The sequence below is a fragment of the Hippoglossus hippoglossus genome, chromosome 14, assembly GCF_009819705.1.
Source record: "Hippoglossus hippoglossus isolate fHipHip1 chromosome 14, fHipHip1.pri, whole genome shotgun sequence".
NCBI lineage: Eukaryota > Metazoa > Chordata > Actinopteri > Pleuronectiformes > Pleuronectidae > Hippoglossus > Hippoglossus hippoglossus.
Window position 1 is genome coordinate 20,091,450 of NC_047164.1, and position 23,289 is coordinate 20,114,738.

Genomic DNA, 23,289 nt, shown 5'->3' on the forward strand with positions numbered 1-23,289 from the left:
AATACAATGTGATATATCTTCTCTGTGTAAGATCTGTGAAAGTGTGACAAGTTTTAGGCAGAGCATTCCAGCTCCTTTCAGTGGGGAAAGGTTGTGTGTGTAGTGAGAGAGAGATTGGATGTGTGATGGTGAGGCTGGTGACAGGAGCAGAGTCAGACGTTTGCAGTTTAGAACTAAGTATGTGCAGTTTAGGCCATTTGTCAGTAAAGAACCAACTCAAGTTCTCAAACTCTCACTGCTGTCAGATGAGCTGGTCTGACACTCTGCTCTCATAAACCCTGGCAGCAGAATTGATTTCACATATTCTTGTCCACCTTCAACAACTGCTGTCAGATAAAGCTATGACAGCAGGATAAATGTATCTCTACACATACGTGCAGCACAGACTGTATATCTGGTATTCATTGATAGTTTGGGGATATTTTTAATGTTGAGCACGAACACGTTTTCCTCTACTAAAAGAGAGGGAATGTCACTAGAGGTAATGAAAACTGCCTTATTTAGATCGTGTGCCTTTTAACAGGCTTTCAAACGTTAGCCACTGGAATACCCAAGCTTATCTGGAATCACCTGGTTTTCGGAGGGTGTGTGAAATCACTTTGAGGATTAGTTTGACAGTTATTTAAGTTTTTAGTTTTACAGTTTGCTCTCAGAACCTCCACAGTGGTAAGAGGTTGAAGTGGTGCTTCCAAGTGCTTCGAGATGTTTGGCCAATCAGGAGAAAAAAGGATTTTCTACAAGGACTTTTCAGGGGGGTCTGATAAATGATTGCCCTTTTCAGTCAGAAGCTGGACTGAGGGGTTACATAACAATGTGTAATCATGCAAAGCTACAGGAGTCTCAAATTAGAAATATAGAGCTGCAAATGTGTCTTGTAGAAGCCCTCAAGAAGTGATACAGACACATTGTGGTCATTACTCAACTGCTGAGGTGCATAAACTGTATTATGGCCACATGGTAGCCAAAGGGAATGCCTGATGGCTAGCTTTTCTAAGGTTTCCTAAACTAATATATAGATAGATTTGAGTGTTTGTGCGAACCTTTTAAGTAATGGTGTCAGACAAGCAAACAGACAGGACCAATGTACAGATAAATGTCCTACAGGCAGGGTTCATATTCTCTCTTCTTCAGATTTTGTGGTGATTTGTGATGGCAGGGAGGAGACATGGGCCGATGTGCTCCGATATCACAATGTTTTACAGCTGATTGATGAGAACTGCAACCGGTTAGCTCTTCCTGGCAGCTCGTTTCCTGTTCAGGTCGGCACCAGACAGGAGACAGAGATGATGGATATTGTGCATCTGATTGTCTGATTGACTGAAGCCATACAGACTTCACCGGCTTTTCTAAAAACAACTATGTTTTACAGATGTACTTGCCTCACTTATCTCTTCTGATGGAACATGAAGTTACTGGATGATATATGTGGTATTAGATTGATACTCGCAGTGGCGGCTGGTAATAGAATGTATTGGTGGGGGGGGGGCAGTGTTCGGGGGGACAAACAAACTGAAGCCAGACCAAACAAAAACAACACACCATATGCCAATCCTGTAGCCTTCATCGAGTTACTAAGCGATGCTAAGCCTGCTGCAAAAATGTAGCCTCACAGTCTAAATGACTGGAAACTTTCAAGCCTTTTGCATTTTTCAAAGAGATGTTCTAGGTCCCACACCCCGGTCGTTGTCCACAGTACCTCTGTGCCGACACTTTGAAACGGCAAACATGGGAAGCAATAAAAGGCATTACTTACTCCACATCCAGTTAGCCACCTCTGTTTCTCATAACAAGAGTGGGAGAACCCCCGGGTGTAAACTCGTCCTCATCACTTGCTGGCTGCCGAATCTGTAAATCGGGTCAGTCTGGACCAAGCTCCCTTTTTCTCTTTGGTGAACGCCTTGTTAAAGGTTGTTTTTGCAAAGAAATTATTGGATTTGCCGCAGTTCAACCTGTAGGCTTGATGTACCTGAGACGGTGTAGAGGGTCGACCAATCACAATACCAATTTGCTGTAAATGAAAGTGTCTGGGGTGCAGAGAGCTGCGCCCTATGGAAAATTTGCCACAACCAATTAAAGAGCAGCCTCAGCTTCCATGGTTGCAAAAAGTTGAAGGACTTACATTCACTCTTATTTGGCCGGCACCCCACACCAGGAAGTGTATGTATTTAGACAGAAATTAACCAAATACAATTTGAAAACAATTTCTATTGAATGCAGATAGGCTCTTATGGTCTACCAGGTGCATTGTACAAGTAAACTATTATTATTTAAGTAAACTATGTTGAACGTATTAACACGCCGCCACTGGATACTAGATCGTTCAAAGTAGTGTATAAATTGACTGAAACCTGATTGTGTGGCTTATTTGTAACACATAACACGGCATGAAAAAACCTAATTCCCTCTCTCTCTCTTCTGCCTGACAAAATGGAAATGAGACAGACATTGTCATGAATCTATAGGATCTCAGTGATTCGTTAGTAAGTAAGTTTACCTGCCTGCATCTCAGTAAAAGACTCAATAATGTGGATTTATGAGAAGTAGAATCAGATCAGAACACATTTTTAAATCATGATGATTAAATTCCAGATCCTTTTTTGGAGAATTAATTATAATCTTCTGTTACTACACTCTACTAGCAAATTACATAATATCATACATTTCCATCATCTGTATCCTTTAATGTAGCCCAGTTCACAAAATTACTCGATTTAGGGTTTAATATCAATATAGCGCAAGCAGTTTTTGTAAAACATTTCGTAATCCACAGATTCTGGTTTCAGGTACAGGGCTTTTCATTTTTTTACTTCACACATTACACATCTCTGCCTTTCTGCCTTTCTACATTAGGACGGCGTACTGTGTGAATGGGTTGTGTGTGTGACGGAGAGAACAAAGGGAGAGTGGTTGGAGGCTGACGATGGGACTGTCATTCACTGCTCAGTTCAATGCCTGTCGTCATCTTCAGCATAATCATTTCCCCCTGGCACCTGATTATTTTTTATTACTTGTACTACACTAATCCTAATACACACACGCACACACACACACAGCATATCAAAGCAAGATGTCTGCTGACGTCTGACAGCTGTGTTTGACTCGCGATCACACCACCATGTTGAGTATCTGCCAGAGGACACGGAGAGAAAGCCTTTGATTTCTCATGCAGCGTGGGGAGGGTGGGAGGGCGGAGTGGGACAGCACTAAAATTCATTCATTCCAGTGATTTGCCAGTCAAAGCTTCTTTTTTTTCAACTAGACCGAACATAAACAAACACAATCATGTGCAAATGAGTCCAAATAAGATGTGACAGTTCTATTGGGCTTAATTTATTAGCAGTGATTATGCAGGCCCGCTTTCCACCGGCAGCCAGCAGAAACAGCCGAGCGTAAATAAAAGAAATCAGCTGCTTTATGAAAAGTGGATATTATTAATAGTGATGGCTAAAGCTGCTGGCCTGATGAGATTCATTTAAGCACTGATATGAAAGCTCAGCTTCTATGAAAGGAATTGTATTTGAATTTGTATTATTGAGCCCTCAATCTAAACTAGAAATGATTTTTGTCATGCCCCGCTGCAGGCTAAATGATCAATGCAGGGGTTAAATGGACACTATGAATTTTTAATGCAATATTCTGGGTTTCTATGAAATGGCACACATTGTGAAATAAGCTTGATGGCAAGTTGGAAAAGGGATTTAAATATTGTTTCCGCTGGTCATGAATGACCTAAAGCTGATCATCTGAAAGGTCTCCAGCTTTCCACAGCTGGTTAATTTAAAGTTAGCATCCACACCTGAGAACGACCTCTCCCCTTCTGACTGAGACAGTTACTACACAAACAGCACTCTCCAACAATGAAAAGACAAACCAAAGGAGTTTGTCTTGGCTGTTGATTGCATCTTTTTGTAGTCATTATTCTTAACAATGTTTCTTTTGTATCGTCAGTATCAGAAATCTTTCTTGGATGCTATCTAGGTTTCTCTGCCATGGGCTTCACACCTCTAGTTTTTGTAGCCTTCTTTCGCTATAGTTGTTCCCCTTTTCAGCTCTCACAAACTGCTTATCTCTGGTTGATGCTACCAGTGGGCCCGTGTTGGAATGTCAACCCAAACGCCTGATTAAAAAAAACTCACGTCCACTGCGAAATGGCGAGAGATTAACCTGGAGCTGATAGGCTTTGTCTGCATAGTGGTAACTCATTTGGCGAGGGCTTGAAAGTAACAGACATTCATTTATATATAAAGCCCTGCCACTTAAGTCCTAGGTCTATTAAACTGAACCACAGCACAGGCACAGGAGACTATAGTCAAGTGTGTCACAGAGGGGTTTATTAGAAACGTAACAGCTCGTATTGTAAGGCTTCGTCACTGCAGTGGCAGTAAATACTCCGGACTATAAGAAAGATAAGTAAACAAGTAAATCAGAAACACAGTCTGGTGAGTCATATAGTACAGTACATGACCTAATACTCAAGGCACTGTGGAGATGCAGGTGTTAGGACCTGGTATTTGGGAACTACAGTTCGGCCTACATGTGTAGTCAAAAGCCTAAAGCCGCATGTCCTTTGTTCTGGAGAAAACCAGAGCCTCCAGAACTCCGTCTCCCAGGGTGCCTCAACGTCACTAAGAGGTGTGAAAACTGACCGGAGACACAAGGGTCAACCACTATTGGTCACTCTGGGCCCCATGACCTATGAGGTCACCAAGCCAATATGAGGCCAGGTCTCCCTCTCTTCATTCTCTTTCCATGCAATCCCTCCGAGGGGAGAAGTCTGGCTTCTCCAGCTCACATCTTCTCTTTCTACGATCCCTCCGAGGGGAGAAGTCTGGCTTGTCCAACTCCTCTTTTCGATTCCTCAACTCAACGCAACCCACCTCTCTGTCTGCGCAAGAGGTGCAGCTTTTCACTCACCGAGCGAGGGAAACCTCCTCCAATCCAAGCTCTACCAACCTTCAAGCAGCGACGCGATGTCCTGCCGGAGAACTTCAAACAGCAAAACCGCTGCACCGCACAACAGAACCACAAAGGCAGGAGCCACAAAACCAGCAAGACGACTTCACAGAACTTCGAACAGCACAGCAACTTTTTTTTCCCTTTCCATGGACGGGTAACACAACTGGGCTTAATAATTATACTAGGCTAAGCAAAGACTGTTTATTCGATTCCTTGTGATGTTTATAAGTTTGATTTGTGTTGCTGTGATATTTTGGTTACAAGTTATTTGAAAGTTAATGTTAGTTATGCTCTTCAGTCTTTCCTTGCATGCATCTAGTAACTTTCTCTAATTTGGCACCAACACAGACACACGCATATCTCAGCACCAATCTCTCTGACCCCCGCCACATGTCGTAAACATTCCAAAGGGGGAGTCCGTTATCTTCGGAGTGGCCAACCGCCATTTTGGAAGCATGCTGACTCACACAGACACACACACGCATACTCACATTCATATCTTTATTTAGTAAGTACACCGTTAGTAATTCGTGTTTTTATACTTTATTATATTCATAATAAATGTTTTTCTTTCACAAATGTTTTTTCATTAATGTTGCATAAGTGAATTTTGCCAACCTCTACACTGTCAAGAACTCTATATCCTTCAACTTAGCTAACTATCTATATGGTAATTTTGGTTATAGTTATTAATTTAATTGTTAATCAGAGTTCCAAATTTGTAGTTAGTACTTTTATGAGACTTAATCAATAAATTGGCTATCGTTTCCCTTCCTTTGAAGGGTGGTGCCCCGAGGTAACTTTAATCAATTAAAGTTATTATTTAATATTAATATTTTTAATATTAATATTCAATATTTTATTTTGATAACCAAATTTATTGAATGCCGAAAGGCACACCATTTTATGGTATCACGTTTTAATGCATTATTGCACAACACAGGTATACAGTAGTTTTAAGGGTAGACCGTATCATACCATTAGGTTTCTGTCACTGCTTTTAGCCATGTTCTGTGGACTAGACTTGTGAGTATACAGTGCATGTATACCTAGAATACCAAATTCACTGATGTCCTACTTATCAATAATCTAGTCAGGTGAGTGGCAGTGACACTGCTGACTACTGAGTCTGACCACTGAGTCAACCTGTTGGCTGTTAGCAGTCTACGCCGCTCCACAGGGAATGTGGCTGATTTCTCAAAGGAGCCTCAGCGCTGCACAGGGGCCAAAGGTTACGGGGCCTGTCAGGGCGTTCAATGTTATTTAGACAACACAGTATAGTGGCGTGCTTGAACTAAACAGGGGAAGCTCTTGAAGGACATTTTCATTTTATTTGACGCTCAGTGCTTGGATCAATAATGACATGATATATAAAAAGCACATTAATTTGATTAACTAATAGTCATAAATCACAGCGCATGAACCAAGGAAGAAAAAGTGTCACATCATCATTAAAGTTTCATATAGGCATTTAAAGAAATGTCTCATCTGTGCAGGTTGTTTGACAAGGGGTTTAATTTGCCACACTACCATAATGTGCATGTTAGAGATGACAACAAGAGCAATAGACACAAGTGGTTGAAGAGCCTTAATTAGGCTTGTGAAGATGCTGCATAATTGCTTCAGCGTTGGTGTTACTGTAAACAAAATGTGTTTGCTTGTTTACGCAGATCAGTGATATTCACAGACTCTAATTTAAATTATGCACAACACGATTTCATATTTAGGTCAGTAACATAAAGGTTGGCATCATGAGAAATTCTTAAATGTTTTTTTTTGTCCCATAACAGAGACTGCAACATACATTGCCACTTTTCTTATCTAAAATCTGTTTGTTGTGAATCCCTCAACTTTAAATAAGTGCGAGAATAAATCGCTGGAATACCCTTTTAACGTCACATTATCTGTACATGGCTAGTTAGCTACAAATCATTTCATATAACACTACTGTAATAAAATTTCAGGATACATGTTAATTTATCATGTGACATTAAAATACACAAATTCAATTCATGCAATGTGTATTTTTTAGTCAGGAAAAGTTCAATGTGGGTTTGTCTTTTAAAATGGGAGATGGAAAAGTATTTTATATGCTTCAGGAATGGTTGATGTTGTCTAACACGCAAGTGACCACAGTCCTCTAGAGCAAACCGGACAAATCTTTGCAGACCTCCCAGTGCGTTTGTGGACTCCTCTCCCAATAGAGTGAGACAAAAGGAATCTTCCTCTCTCAGTTTGCTAATGATGACCTTTTTGGAGCCATTCACTGTCGTTAAGTGAAGAGCCTGTAGCCAGGGCCTTAAAACCTATTACAAGTTCTGATTGTTTCATATATTCCACTAATTGAATGCCATCCCTTAGCCACTTTTCATCAGCGAAGAGCCCGTGCTGCTTAACTGATTTGGATATAATTTGCTCAACGAGAGCTTCAATCACAAGAGACAAACATTTTCCCTCTCATTAAAGAGCACATTAAAGATTATCTTCTCTAGTTGCCACAGTGACTCTATCTAATATGATTTGCTGGAAGTGTGCAGAGAACAATTTCCCTGTGTGATCCAGCGAGACTTTTCTCTCGTCTCTCCTCTCGCCTCCTCTCTCTTCTGCGGTAAGTGAGTCTAAAGAGACCTCTTTGATCTTGTCTCATTGCTCTCAATACCCCAGTCTGAATTTAAATCACAAGGCCGACTATTTCAAGAACAAAGCTGCTGTCGTGCTGAACAAGGGAAAAGAGGCGCTCACTTTTAGTTCTCCCGCTATCCTGTCAGAATCAAATTTGCTCGACAGTAGGAGAACCTGTGCTTGTTAGAAGGTGTCGTTTGAATTCATCACTTGATCATTTAGGCCGCTAATAGTGAGCTGTGATGACTGTGATTCATTTTGCATGTGCGCTCGAGACCAACTGCTAAGACATATACGGCTGTTATGCTTTGACTTTCAACTAATTCAGGGCTGCTAATGAATAATTTATGAACAACTCTCGTCAACTAAGACAAGCCTCTTCATTTTTAAAATCGTTCTTGTTTGGTGAATTAATCATTACATGTACACATAATAATTTGTGTCTAAAAGTGCCCAAGTGGTCAGTGGTCATTTTAAATTAAAATATTTTAAAATCATTATTTTGAAGAAGACCTTGAAAACTTTTTACAAAGGTTTACTTACTCCATCTAATCTATTCTAATGGGATAGTTTACTTGCTGCTGTCCAAAAATGCTCAATACTTGAATTACTGTACTTTAAGCAATTTACTAGTGTAGCCTATCGTAAGTGCATGTATGCTTTTCAAATGCATGGCCCAGATTTAAACTGCTATAGCCCTCTGGCAATGTTGGCAGTATTCTCTACCAACTCAACTACAGAGCTTATTACTGCCAGGGGAGAAGCTTATTCTGTGACTGTTCACTGTGAATGTTTTTTAGCCCAAAAGAGTTTGCAGAAATTTCTCAGACTGTTAAGAAGAAGTTAAAATCTGAAGATTAAAATATTAAAGGAAAGGTGGTAAGCATTAAAAAAGCCTCAGATGGGGCAGCAATATTGGGATGTTCATGATTAACGTTTAACCGTAATGGACAATAAGAATTTGATTATTGTTTAATACGATCAGTTAAACAGTTACAAATATATGTTTAATGTGCTTCCTGAGGCTGGTCACTCTGACGGGGTATGACCTCTACATTCCTTTATATTGGTATTCTCTGCTGCTGGTCTCACAGTAAACAGACTGCTACAGACACAGCATGTTGTTATTTCTGAATAAAAAACCAGCAGACAAGCTGCTATTTCTGAATAGGGTTGATTATTATGATTGCCCGCTGAACATTACAAACACCGACAGCATTTCAAAGCTTTTCTTTGCTTTCTGCCTGTATGAAAAGGCTCGCTTCAAATTTTTTAGGTTTCCTTTTTCAAAAAGCCAGGAAAACATGCCGTGAGAAACGTCCGTGGGATTTGAATAACATTCTTTATAAAGATCTTCACAGGCTCTCTTCTGCTTGTCTCAACCATCCAAAAAAAGACTTCCATCTACTCCTTTCTACAGGTAGAAAAACAGTTGATGGTCTAGTTGTACAGTAAAGTGCTAGTGCTGACTCTGGCCCTGACGGACTCTTGGCACCTCTATTGCTTTTATTTTGCTGACTGACATTGAATTTACTGGCAGGGGGATCCTCGCTGTAAACAAGAAAGGGAAGTGTCAAAGGTTGGAGGAAGAGGGATTTAAGCTTGACAAGGGATCAAGGCTGGAAGCCACATAAAGCCGTACTCATAAAAGGGCATGGCTTCCCATAGCAGGTGTCAAACAAGGAAGACGCACGTAATGGCTCTTTGCTGACAGACAGACACAAGGCTGCCATGAGAGAATAGGAAAGGATGGGATACAACATACACTGCACTCTTAACCATCTAGATCCCCTCACATGGGGGCAGTGTTGGACCACCTGTCACACTACCTTCCTCCTCTCCCTCTTCCTCTTCCTCCTCCTCCACTTGTTGATGTGTTCTTCATCTACTTCAGCTATCAACACTTTGGGCATCAAGGGGAAAGTGGCACTGGACCTCATACCTTGTACACAGATTACCATGTTAACCACTAAATGTTCTTCAGAATCATTATGTCTAACTGCTGATAGAGCAACAACTCCCCTCGAAGAGTGATGACATTTAATGTTTGAAGAGTTACACTTGTGAAAGTAATAACTGCAGAGCTCACTTTGCTAAAAACTGTTTGTGCTATTAAATTTGCGTTTTAACCGATTTTTTGTTTTAGGTTAAAGTTTTTATCACAGGCTCAGGATTATCACAATTGTCTTTTGCACACCCATTGTACTGATTTTAATTATTTATCAGGGAGAGAGGTTTGTACTATAAGTTAAGCATTCTGTCATGGCCAGAGTTTGATTATTATAGCAACAGGAAACTACAGTTCTCCAGATGATATTTTGTTTTTTTTACTGTGATTTTTACTGCAATACAGTCAAGCCATGTTTAAAAATACTGACTGGCCACTATTCATTTTGTCAAGGTGCTTCAGCAAAGAAACGGCAAACCATAGGAGAAATTAGCTGTACCTCATTTCACCTCTTTCTTCTTGTATCCTTTCCCTGGTCTTACTTCATTGTCAAACAAGCTACAGCTGTTTTTGAGACCAAATTGACAACCTGAGCAACCCAGAGTCCTTTTACACAAATCTGTTCCACAGGTGGTAGAGAGCGGGCACAGTCTGGTTCAGTGTGTATCACAGCGGGTGGCTTTTCTCCCCGTTTCACAATACCTATTGATTTGTGAGCCGGTGCTGCGCCGGTCCCTCGGCAGGTATCTCTCCTCTTCCGTCTGTGTTTGCTTAGCTCCAGCCTGGCAGCAGTCGTCTAAGGACAACTGCAGCGTGAGAAGACGGCAATACATCACCAGTGGGTGGACTGCTGTGTTTTCATTAAACATGACCCTAGTGCACCCTGGGAGAGGCAGTGCATACGGACAGCATGTACATTTATCTTGTCTGTGCTGGAGGGAAAGAGACGCAAACAAATTGATTTTGAAAAAGCCTTAATGGTTGTGCATCTGGATCCTAATGAGAAACTGGATGTTTGGTAAATGTGCTCAGCAGGAAATATTTCTTATCAAATATTCCTTGGAAGTCCTATCTGGCAGGAAATTCCTTTTACATCACATATTTATTAATTACATGTAACTCATAAAAAACATGAAGAATTGAACACTGATGTGCAACTTGGAAACAGCATGGGTTCATATGTGAATTGGTCTGTGCCAAGCACTGGAGTTAACATATGTCTGTCTGGACTGGAATACATTGCAACCTTTAATCTCGCTTGGAAGCATACCTGCTGAAGAGAGAATCGTTAGACAGTTTGATAATAATACAGACTACTTCCAGTCATCTCAAATGAGACTTACATTGAAATTAAATGTTTCATATTTGTACTTAACAGACATTTTCTGAGCTGTGTATTTTACTCCTGCTGACCGTCTTTCCTCTCTTTTGTTCACTCTCTCTCTCAGCCTCTGACTGTACAGGCTGGCTCAGACTCTAGGATCTTCAGAGTGGATGGAGGGATTTTAGAGATAGGCCGACTCTAGGAAAGCCAAGATCAGGAAGCGGGGGATAAAATGAGGGCTTGGTATAAAGGCTGTATATCTGACAAGGAGTGAGACACTGATAAGCAGAGCCTCTTGCTCTTTTTCCATTTCCTCTCATCTCTGTCTTCCTGCCACCAGTTCTCAATTCCTCTTCCCGGGAACCCCAACATTCCTGTGGTGAGAACTCACTGGTGGATCCCATTTCCTGCAATTCTCTGCTCAGGGCACATACAGACAAACACACATGGAGATTGTTAACCAGTCAAAAGACCATGTAATCCAACCAGCTTCCTGTAGGACCTTGCCTTTTTTCCTCCCTGACCATTTATGTCAATACAGGTCCAGTCTAAACACCGCAATGATTTATTTAAACTAGAGGAAGCACAGGTGTGTTTAGAACCAGCTAAGTGATCACAACCTTTCCTATCCTGAAAACCCTTGACATCATAGGTTGAGTATGGAGGTGTCAGTCATTCAGGACCAGAGTAGAAGTCTGAACAGTTTTCCTCATGGGATTTACGTGACAATAATGATGGACAGATGAATCTCATTAGAGCTCAGAGCAGAGCAGACTGGAAAAGAGGATAAACTCTGAATCTTTCTTTGGTATTATTCCGCAAATAAAAATGATGATTTCCAAGAAACCATCACATTCTCAAATCATTGCAGATTCTCTCACAGTATTGTTTGAAATGTATGTTGCTTTTGCATGTACAGTAATGCATACATTTATGTACAAATATCTACAGTTTATTAGTAGATATGTCAACATGTACACGAATAATCCAGTACTTACCAGTCTGATGAAGACGGTCATGTGACCAGCATTTTCTGACAAGAATAAGGTAATATTCAAAAAGCAATAATCAAATTAAGACATGGAGTATTACACCCTCCTTCATATTATGTAGACATGTTTAATGTCTATTACATTTATTGTGTCTTATTGGCGTTTTCACAGTATTTTGCGACATTGACATACAGGGGTTACCAATTGCTTAGCGAAGCATGCCCTGGGTTTGAGTGTAAACTAGATGGAAAAATAACAAGAAGCTACAAAATAAGAAAGTACACTCAACACTCAAAAGGGTTTACGATAGCATCGTACATTAAACTTGGTCAGCGTTGGATTTTAAAAGTCTGTAGGGATCGTGTGAGTCATTATCAGAATATTATCTGTAACATGTAAACGGGAATATGAATGGACTAATCTACAGGGATACACAAAGTGGATAATGGATCCAAATGGATAACACTATATTTCTAATGTTTTGCATCACTATATTTAGCAGGGTGTGCACCATGTAAGAGTAGAGCTATGTTATTAAAGAACTAGTCAGCACAGTTTGTTGAGAGTGTGGAGAGGTGGAAACAATATAATTTAAATATGGGTATAATGGTTTACAATCTAATAAAAATGGCATAAATTGCTGTGTAATGTGCTTTAAACAGAAGTTACAGTCCTGCTCACATTCTCAGCACCACACAGCTGTTCAATCAGTGTATTGTTTGATTTTCAGTTGTTTAAAGTATTAAAATCTACGGCCCTCTCCTTTTAAACACTAGTTTTAGATATAGACTGTATTGTTTTAGAATAAAAAAACATTTTGGCCAATTGTCACTGGGCTTGAAACAGAAATGGTAGGTCAACAGTACATGAAACAGTCTTTGGCCGGACTGGAGCATTTCTACAAACGTCCCTAATTGGCTTCAGTCTTTTTTGTACACGTTGCAAGAACAAGGTGCATAATGAGAAACTGGTGAATGTGTGGTGAAGGGATCTCACTTCACTGCTCTGTATGCAAATATATAAGACCGTCAGTTTTTGTTCATGAAGACATAATAATGTTGTTCTTACTTAGTCAGAGTTTACACGTGTGTCTCTTGAGGGTTTGTGTGTGTCTGCATTAGGGGGGGGAATCTCTAGGCACCTCATGATTCCATTCCGATTCAGAGGGCTACGATTTGGTTATAAAACAAATATCGTTGCATCAAAGAATTTTATAACTATACATGATTTATTTTTGTATCACTGTGTGTCTCCTAAAGGTGTGCATCTTCACTAGCCTCATGATTTGTTCTTTAAAAAGTATTTTAGACAGTTACTGTTATTGTGGGCTGTAATTTACTAAATCAGCCAATCACTGATATGAAGATACATTTTGTCCAATCGTCCAACCCTATCACCATTCTGTTTGTTGTTAATCGAAAACAGTATTTTACTTTTTTGTTGGGTTACTGAAGTCAAAACAAGTCAAATGCAGTAACACAATTTCTGTGGGGTGTGAGGTTTTGACACAATTTTGACCTAAAATGTGAAGTTATTTACTTTTTACACAAGTGAACATTTTGAGTAAGTGATAGCCTTGACATGTTGTACTGCACAGTAAACAATGCTGAAGTTTCAGAAAATATACGTAAAGGTTCAGTGTGTAGAATTTAGTGACATCTAGTGGTAAAGTCGCATGTTGCCGCTGAATTCCCCCCACCTCATCCAAACATGAAAGAGAACCTGTGGTAGCCTTCAGGATTATTTTATATTCAATTCATGCCAATAGATCCCTTTCTCCTAAATCTTACACACTGAACCTTTAAGCAACTGAGCAAAAACTGTAACATTGATAGTCTGGTACTGGCTTTGTATTTGAAAATGTTATCTGAGAAGTATAGCATTTAAAGTTTGGTCCTCCAAGGCTGTTTTTCAACTTCTTCTTCCATATATTGTGTTGAGTGTTTTGAAAATGATTCTTTCATCGATAAGATGTAACAGCTTTTGAAAAAGCGTGCTTAATTCCTGGCGCTTATTGACAAAATGGTGCAAACAAAACAATTTATCTGTTCTTATATCATTTGTACACATATGACAGGTATTCTAACTGTATTCAGTCATATATTGACCTACTCTATACAAAGTGGGATTTCATGCAGTATTACCTGGAACTCCAGTGCAAAAATCTGTACATTGAGTGTCTAATGAGCACGGCCATTATTACCCTATTGTTTGATCACCCACTCGGGTCACTTTCTGCCCACTTAATCCTCTCTATTTAAAGTCTAAGAGGGTGGAATGAAAACTAACAGGCCTCTTACTCCTTCAGGACAAGAAAAGTCCATCTGTTCCATAAAACTCCCCCCATATAAAAACACAAAAAACCCTTCGCGCCTCTGAAGCGCTGCAGCCCAGAGACTTCTCGGAGATTATTATCCCTCTCCTTTCCCCCCCTGTAATATAAAACAGCTGTTGTTTTGAAATCTCATATTTGGTGTGGGGCTCTGTAATTAGAAATAATAGCATTGTTGTGTCATACACAGTTGTGCTTTAACCCACACTGTGCATGTGCATGAAGAGTATGTACAGGTGTGAAGTGTTGACTGCAGGTGTGTCTGCATGTGAAGATTAGATGGATGTCATGTAGCTGGAGGTTGTGGGGGTGAGTGTGCAGGCTTTCGAATTGTAAACTGCAGATGATTGCGCAGCACATTTCTCCAATATTATCATGCACAGCATTCCTCTCTTTTTCAGTTATAGCTCAGGCTTTGCAAGATGTTGACACTGTATTAAATAGTCATTTATTCTCACATCAGCTCTCTTTAATTCATTCAATTCTTAAATGAGTGAAGCAGAGTTTGCCAATGTGTGAGTGTCATAATTGCATTTATCGCCACTGTAGTGCAAGTTACTCTTGAATTAAGGCTGTTTTCAGATGAATATCACTTGACCCAAAAATATTCTTGAAAAGAGTTGATTTGCTTTGGAGTGATGTGGAGCTATTGGACCTTGTTAAAGTCTCCTACTTCATGAAAAATCTGATTTGAGTACCCAACCCCTTCGAAAATAAATCGTTCTGGACATTTTCTGCAGTGTGAACACACCGAATTGTTTGTCTCTTTTTCTCTGCCTTACTCTCAGGATATTTTTTCTTGCGCTTAATGCTTCCTATCTCTCTCTGCACAGTGTTTTGTTCAGAGAGACAATTTTCTCCAGGATATAGTGGCCTCAGGAGACCAAAGGAAACCTTTCCCAAACCTAATCCCTCACACTTCCAGGGACCCTGAGTTTACATGTTGAAGCACCTCGATCTGATAAACTCCCTGCAGGCTCTTGTTGCATCTCTAAGCCAGCACAACACACACCTGCATATCCCCCCTCTGTGCATTTCAAAGTGTCATGGATTGAGCAATATTAACTTTCTCGGTAATGTGAGAAGGGGAGATAGAGAAGTTTTCCAGAAAAATAAACACATAGTTTGTTGAACTATTATATCGCTCACTATGAGCACCTTAGTGCAGAGTCAAGGACTAATGAGATAATCTACCAACTAATTCCACAAACAGCTGTCTGTCTGAATGTGGAATGCATATCTCGAGAACTGTTCATCTTATCGGCTTCAAACTTGGCATGTGTATTTTTAAATTGCCTGAGGAAGAGTTGGATTTTCTGTGATTTGGACACGCCATACGCTCAATATTGATACAATTTGAATAAACAGGCGACCAGTAGTCAGTGAGGTCGCGGCAATGTGCTGTCAGTCTGTGCACCGCGTTGAATCTTCTTCTCAGTCTTGGATAAACCACAGCAGTGTCCGGCAACACGCGGCCTGCAGCCAGGATTATCTGGCCTGCCAGACCATTTCGATAATTTGTGGATCTCCAACATGGCAGCAACATTCATAAAATCAGTTTCTCTTTAGCAAGTTGTCTACAAAGTAAAAGCACAATGTTTGTTGTGTATGCTTTATGATTAACTGAGTTGCAGAGCTTTTATTTTAATAAGTTGTGAACTAGGGACTGAAGATTGTGTTGATTGCTTAACAGACCTCGGAAAAAGCCGGCATGCAATGTATGAAAAAATAATTAAGTGTTCAGTCAAACTTAGATTCGCTCATGTGAACTGGTATTAAGCACATTCTGTTTCATTTTATGAAAAACATTGACTATATAATCTTCATTGCAGATAAACCAGGTGGGATGATCACAAAGTATTCTCACTTCACTCTGCATGATCCACTGTTTATGAAAGGTTCCACTCACCACCAAGCGCACAGTGTGCTGTGTATGTGGTGGTAGTTCAGTAGCAGTTCATCAGTATTTTAGTCTTTACCTTCTCTGTCAGTGCACTACCCCCTCATGAATGAGCTCTGGTTAATATTGTTTGAGATTGCTATCAGTGTTTCAAAGCACACTTTGTCCTTCCAAACAGTTCCCATGGTGCCTTGACTGCATTCCCTGAATGGACCTAAAGGACGCAGGATCCCAAGACAACAGCAGGCATTTTAATGCTTATCACTGTAGAAGCCTTTTTAGACACTGGCAGGATAATGGTCACACTGGAGTTTTCCTGAAATTGTTGTTTTGTTATTGAGGCTCTACATGCTTTACGTCAATTGTCCACTGCATGAAAACTCAAAAACACAAGTAAGACTACAGTGTACTGTTACAAAACATAAACAGGTTATATCTTAGATTTAAGGCTTTTTCAAGTCATGCAACATAGATCGACTGTTGTATTTATCGTCCTCTTTTAAAAAAAATAGCTGAATAACCTATTTAGACTAATTTAGTGCTATTAAGTACATAACAAACCTAATCTGGCAGCACATCACTTATGGGTTCAGAGCTGGCTGAAGTTCAGAGCTGCTACCCGGACATCTAGTCAGAATATTCTGTGTCCTTAGAAGTGGGTTGTGAATATAGGGTCATGGGAAAATTTGGAAAATATTTATTACAGTGTTCTGCAACATTGACAATAAGTTTTACTACTAATAATAATTAGCACCTTGTGTTATACAGTAACAGTTGAAATAAGTGGTATGTGAATTAATGACAATGTTTTGGGGGGATTGAAAGATACAAGAGTATCGAGAGTTCGCTTCTCCAGTGCACACTTGATGTGTTCATTTACAGCATACAGACAATTTACTGACCCTAGGTTTAATAAGGAAGCTTGTCTTTACCAGACTGAACAAGAACCAGGTTATTTTTTAGACAATATAAATAAGTAAAAAAAAACCTTTGTGGCAGTTGACGATGCCACCGTGGTCTCCGACAGCAGCCAGAGACGAACCACTCACTCACAGGATTTTTATTAGAGACCAGGTGCAAACATTATTTAAATCCAAACATAAATCCACCATTTCTGCTGGTGTCGTGGCAGCTCGTGACTGCGTCTCTTTTAGTTTCTCCTGGTGTCTCTCCTCATGTCTCTCCATGTGTCTCTCTCCTCATGTGTCTCCTTGTGTCTCTCCTTGTCCCTCTCCTCATGTCTCTCCTTGTGTCTCTCTCAAGTCTCTCCTTGTCTCTCTCCTCATGTGTCTCTCCTCATGTCTCTCCCCGTGTCTCTCCTCATGTCTCTCCTCGTGTCTCTCCTCATGTCTCGCCTTGTGTCTCTCCTTATGTCTCTCCTTGTGTTTCTCTCATGTCTCTCCTTGTTCTCCTCATGTCTCTCTCCTCATGTCTGTCCTTGTGTCTCTCTTCTCATGTCTCTCCTTATGTCTCTCTCCACATGTCTATCCTTGTGTCTCTCTCTTCATGTCTCTCCTTGTCTCTCTCTCCTCATGTCTCTCCTTGTGTCTCTCTCCTCATGTCTCTCCTTGTGTCCCTCTCCTCATGTCTCTCCTTGTGTCCCTCTCCTCATGTCTCTCCTGTGTCCTTCTCCTCATGTCTCTCCTTGTGTCTCTCTCCTCATGTCTCTCCTTGTGTCCCTCTCCTCATGTCTCTCCTTGTGTCCCTCTCCTCATGTCTCTCCTCATTTCTCTCCTTGTGTCTCTCTCCTCATGTCTAGCCTTGTATCTCTCCTCATGTCTCTCCTCGTGTCTCTCCTCATGTCTCTCCTCGTGTCTCTCCTCATGTCTCGCCTTGTGTCTCTCCTCATGTCTCTCCTCATGTCTCTCCTCATGTCTCGCCTTGTGTCTCTCCTCATGTCTCTCCTCATTTCTCTCCTTGTGTCTCTCTCCTCATGTCTCTCCTCATGTCTCGCCTTGTGTCTCTCCTCATGTCTCTCCTCATTTCTCTCCTTGTGTCTCTCTCCTCATGTCTCTCCTCATGTCTCGCCTTGTGTCTCTCCTCATGTCTCGCCTTGTGTCCCTCTCCTCATGTCTCTCCTCATTTCTCTCCTTGTGTCTCTCTCCTCATGTCTAGCCTTGTGTCTCTCCTCATGTCTCGCCTTGTGTCCCTCTCCTCATGTCTCTCCTCATTTCTCTCCTTGTGTCTCTCTCCTTGTGTCTCTCCTCATGTCTCTCCTTGTGTCTCTCCTCGTGTCTCTCCTCATGTCTCTCCTCATGTCTCTCCTCGTGTCTCTCCTCGTGTCTCTCCTCATGTCTCTCCTCATGTCTCTCCTCGTGTCTCTCCTCATGTCTCGCCTCGTGTCTCGCCTCGTGTCTCTCCTCATGTCTCTCCTCATGTCTCGCCTTGTCTCTCTCTCCTCTGTGGCAGCTCTGCCTTAGGAATCCAGGCAGAGTCTATTGGCCTCTACTACTCTCAGCTGTCCCTGGTTCACCTGGAGGTTCTCTGAGTTTCCTCCACAGCCTCATTTCCTTAGAGAGAGACATTGAGTTATTACAATAATGGACTGACCAGGTGAACTCGTGATTTTTTACATGTTGATACCTCAATCAGTACAGTTTATGTTTTGCAGATAGCTTAAAAGGATAGTTCACAGAAATATGAAAATTCACTAATTATCATTATCATTATCTTCCATGCCGGTGGAGGGGTGGGTGAAGTGTTTGAGTCCAAAAAACACTTTAGGAGTCTCACAGTATGAATGTCGGAGCTTGCTTGGATGGCACATCAGGAGCAGTATGGAGGCATGTTGTGTTTTTTTACCTCTGAAGAAGGGGTTCCATTTACTTCAAGTATTGGATTTGGCTGCAACACTGTTTACTCCTGAAACTCCAAAAGTGTTTCGTGGACTCAAACACTTCACCCACCCCTCCATCGGCATAGTGGTGAGTAGATAATGAGTGAATTTACATTTTTCAGTGAACTATCCCTTTAAGGAAGGATTTTTTTTCAAGCTTTGAGCCATGGAAACACACAAGATGCATGTATTTTACAAATAAAGTAGTCAGCCAGTGTAACACAATTGGACTTCATTTGAACTGTGGTTAGTAAATCATCATGTCAAATTTTCTCTGCTGTGTAATGGTTGTGCTTCAGCTTAATGACGTGCCTGTTGAGAAAGCGAGAGGGAGGGAAAGAAACGATAATAGGGGAGTCTTACAAATAATCATTAGATTAATGTCATCCACATCAACTGCAGGTCAATATGTGTGAAATTAAACTTGACGTTTCTTTAAGCAGCCATTAAACAGTCAATCCAATTTAGCCGATTGGACAGGGAAATGTCTCATTCTTTAATTTGATCGATTCTAAATCAATCTAATTATAGACGTGTGAAAAATGTGTGCATTAGGCAATAACTGCAGTTGTGTTATCATCGCAGCAATAATGATTTGGCATTTCCGTCACTGTGGACTGTTATATATGAGCTTGTCTGTTGAGTGAGTGGACAGTGTCTCTGTGTATAAACACACAGAGTCTCCAGGTGTAGACAGCAGACACAGATACAGAGAGCTCCTTCATGTTAAAAACCTGTCAAAGCAATCATCCCCCAGTCTTTATCAATCTGTACGTAGGTTTTCCATTTCCTGTCTCTCATTTCACGTCTGCTTCCCTGACATGTAGCGTAACACCCATCACTCAACAAGCTAGTTTGACGAACGTCACATCTAATTAGTATCACTGCTCAAATCAATGTCATAAATTAAAGCTCCTTACCTCATTACACAGTCATTTGTGAAATCATTACATCGTTGTAACACAGAATGTCTCAATGTGTATGGGGTAATTTACTGTGTGATATACATGGTGAGTGGAGGGAAAAAATACAGTTATAGGTGTAATTCAGTGGTAATGACTAGTTCATCAGTTCCATCCATTAACTCTTGCTGTGGTAGTTGGATGCATATTGATGTAATGAAGGTATTGCATTTGATGAGATGGAATCCACTTCCTGCGGATTCTTCAGTAGTAATCTGACTTACGAATATTTGTAAGTAGCACAACAAAGATTCAGAAAGTAACCTGACACAGTATGAAGTTGAGTTAACAAGGTGTTTTAGTGTGAAGGCAACATTGATATTCATACACTGAACTGAACTGAGTCTCTTCTGTCTAAATGCATGTCAGGGACCGAGCAGGAAGATCAGAGAGCCACAGATAGTTTCTTTGAAAAAAATGGTCTTTTAATTTTAGTTTTCATTAATAAAACTGCAAAAAGATAAATTTCACAAATCTTGGGCCAGTGAAAGGTCAATTAACCAAACTGGCCTCCAGTAACAGATGAAGACCAGTTAACAGCACCACAAAAAACTGCCCCTCAACTGCCACAGGGGAACATATATAGTGGCCACTCAAAACACAAAAGGGGGATAGACTTAGACATACTAACATTGAAAACAAACCACAGCCACAACATAACACCCCAGTATAAGGCCATATAATATTAACTCAGGAAAAATAATTAAATATAAATATCAAACAATAGTCGAAGATTAACAACTAAAAATCGAAATAAGGAAACAATGTCCCTCCCCATGATTACAAGAGACATGGTGCAGTCCAATTAGTGCTTGAAGCCATTTAAGGTTGTCTGCTGCAGCTGGGCCTCCTTTGGATGAATGGCCAGACGACTCCAGCAGCAACCCCCAGGAACTGGTAACTCCAAGAAAACTTGATTAATTATCACAGAAAAAAATGATTTAATAAATAAAAGTATGTTGTATGAAACCAAAATCTGTGTCCAGTTATTTAATAAATGAAGTATGTTGTATGAAACCAAAATCTGTGTCTGGTTATTTAATAAATGAAGTATGTTGTATGAAACCAAAATCTGTGTCCAGTTATTTATCTGTGATGTGGGTGCGTGTGTAAAGAGAAACAAACTAAGCAAATTTAGGAATTAAGAAAGGTTACCACCATGCTACGGAGTTTCAGTGTGTGGTTGCTGGTGCGGCCATCACAATGGATATGAAACTTAGTTTGACATAGGGGTGATTGTGGTCCGAATACTTGTCCCCATACAGTATATCTTGTAGCAAATACAAAAGTAAAACTACCTTCTCCATAAACAGTCATTACCATCCACTTACATGTAAGTGTTTCTAGGAGAGGGGACTGTCAGAGACTTTCATTTACACTTGCTGAGTGGGGTCAGGAGTCAAACAACTTATATGCTAAGTCAACAAGTGCTGCCATCTGCCTGTTCATTAGCATTGACTTTTAGTTGGTTAAGTGGGGTCATAGTGAGGGGCAGAATAAGAGCATGCTGTTCAAAGTAAAGCGACATATAATGGTCTGCCTTCTGTTGTGTGGGAGTTTAACAAAGGACAAATATTTCATTATTCTGTTACTGTTATTCATTTCAATCATATTTGGATTCCTAGGAATTTTTTACGTTGTAATTTGTATACTGATGTTGCAGGTTTTTGTTAGGAAAATCATTTTAACTTTAAATAAATGAATGAATTAATATGTAAACTATACATCCAACTATGTGTCTCATTCAGACATTGTTTCACGAGATAAAATGTTTCTTGACCTTGTGCATACACAGTATGGTGAAGGAGCAAGTGCAGCGTCTATGCTTGATGAGTGTATTGGAGGCCAGTTGACACATCACCGTCTACTGACAGCATACGGTATGTGTGGTCCTGCACATTCACACACATCATGTAGTGATAGTGCAATGTTGGACCTACCTATTATCAATCCTCTAATACCCACAAGTCGGACAACACACCAGATAGCTGTAACAGCCGCAACAAGATGAGGATTTACTGCTGATACAGAGGACTGGGGGAAGGAGGGCAGATTGAGGAGTTTGCCCAGTGTAATGGCCTTCACCTCACCACCTGGTCGGATTTTACGGAGTCATGCGAAGGTGAGAGAGAAGGCAAGAGGGCGAGAGGGAATGAGCAAGTGATATTTCCCAGCCTGGCCAGACATGAGTGATGGGAGATGAAGATAGTGCTGATAGAGGGTAATGATTGTGATCTTTTTTTTTCGCTCTGTCTCACTGAGCTTGTGTCTGGGTTAATGGGAGTCAGGTCAGGGGGTCCAGTGTGATGGCCGTCTGGTTATCCGCTCTGACTCTTAGTGGAAGGAATGCATTCTGATAGTGCGGTCACCTACATACAGGGTGGATAGGTTTTAGAAATGAGATTTGGGTCAGGTTTGGTCACATCAGCAGAACAATAGGGAGCAAACATTTGACTTCTGAACCATTTATTAGAATGGGCTATTCTACTTGACTTGGTGCTTTAATGTGGTATATTTTTACAGATCATTATTTTGAGGCAAAGATTTTTGTTTTTTAATATCAACTGATCATATAGAATCATCATAGATTATACGGTGGGGGCATTGTGAAAATGTGCATTTTCACATGAGTGCTATGACCTTAAGTAATCCTTCAAGGTTTGGTGAGTGATCACACTGTGTACCGTACAACATTTACAACATTTGCTTATCAAGCTTTTTGTGAATGGATCTAAAAAGCAATTTTTCTTATCCTCTTGTAGCCATCTGTAAATGTAACAGCATTTGGCTCCTTCCCAAAACCTTTGTTCAGTTGCACAGCTCACTTTGGTCACTAGTCTGCTGACTGAGTTCCTGCGGCATGTCGATCCATCTCTCACTCTCATCCGTCTCCCATAATAATTTCCTCTGACATTTAACATTCTTCACACTTCAGTCTTTTTGAGCTCATAATCTGTGACCAATGCCTTGACAGGTCTTTCTCAGTTTCATCTCTGCAGTGAAGATGTTGGTAGACGTTAGGAACTCGTTTCCACTCGTCATGAATTAATTTCCTCCGTTGGAGAAGAACACGCTGGCTACACCAGCCTTCACTAACCACAAATCTTTGCAGCTGTACCTATAGACTATGTAAGACAATGCTTTTCAACACAAATTTACAAAATGCCCACCTGCAGTCATGTAAAACAGGCAAAATGTGACCATGGTAACAACAACTGTGTGATAGGTCAACACAAACTCAGTGCTTCAGCTTACATTGTAACTACGTCAGGCTCTCGTCGGGTTCAGATAATAAACAAAATTAATGTCGGTTCAGGTCACGCTCAATACCTACACATCACCCTCTGGGGTGCAAGTGGGTGGATAGTGGAGATGCAGCAAAACATCAAATTAAAATGTATATAATGCACAGCCAAT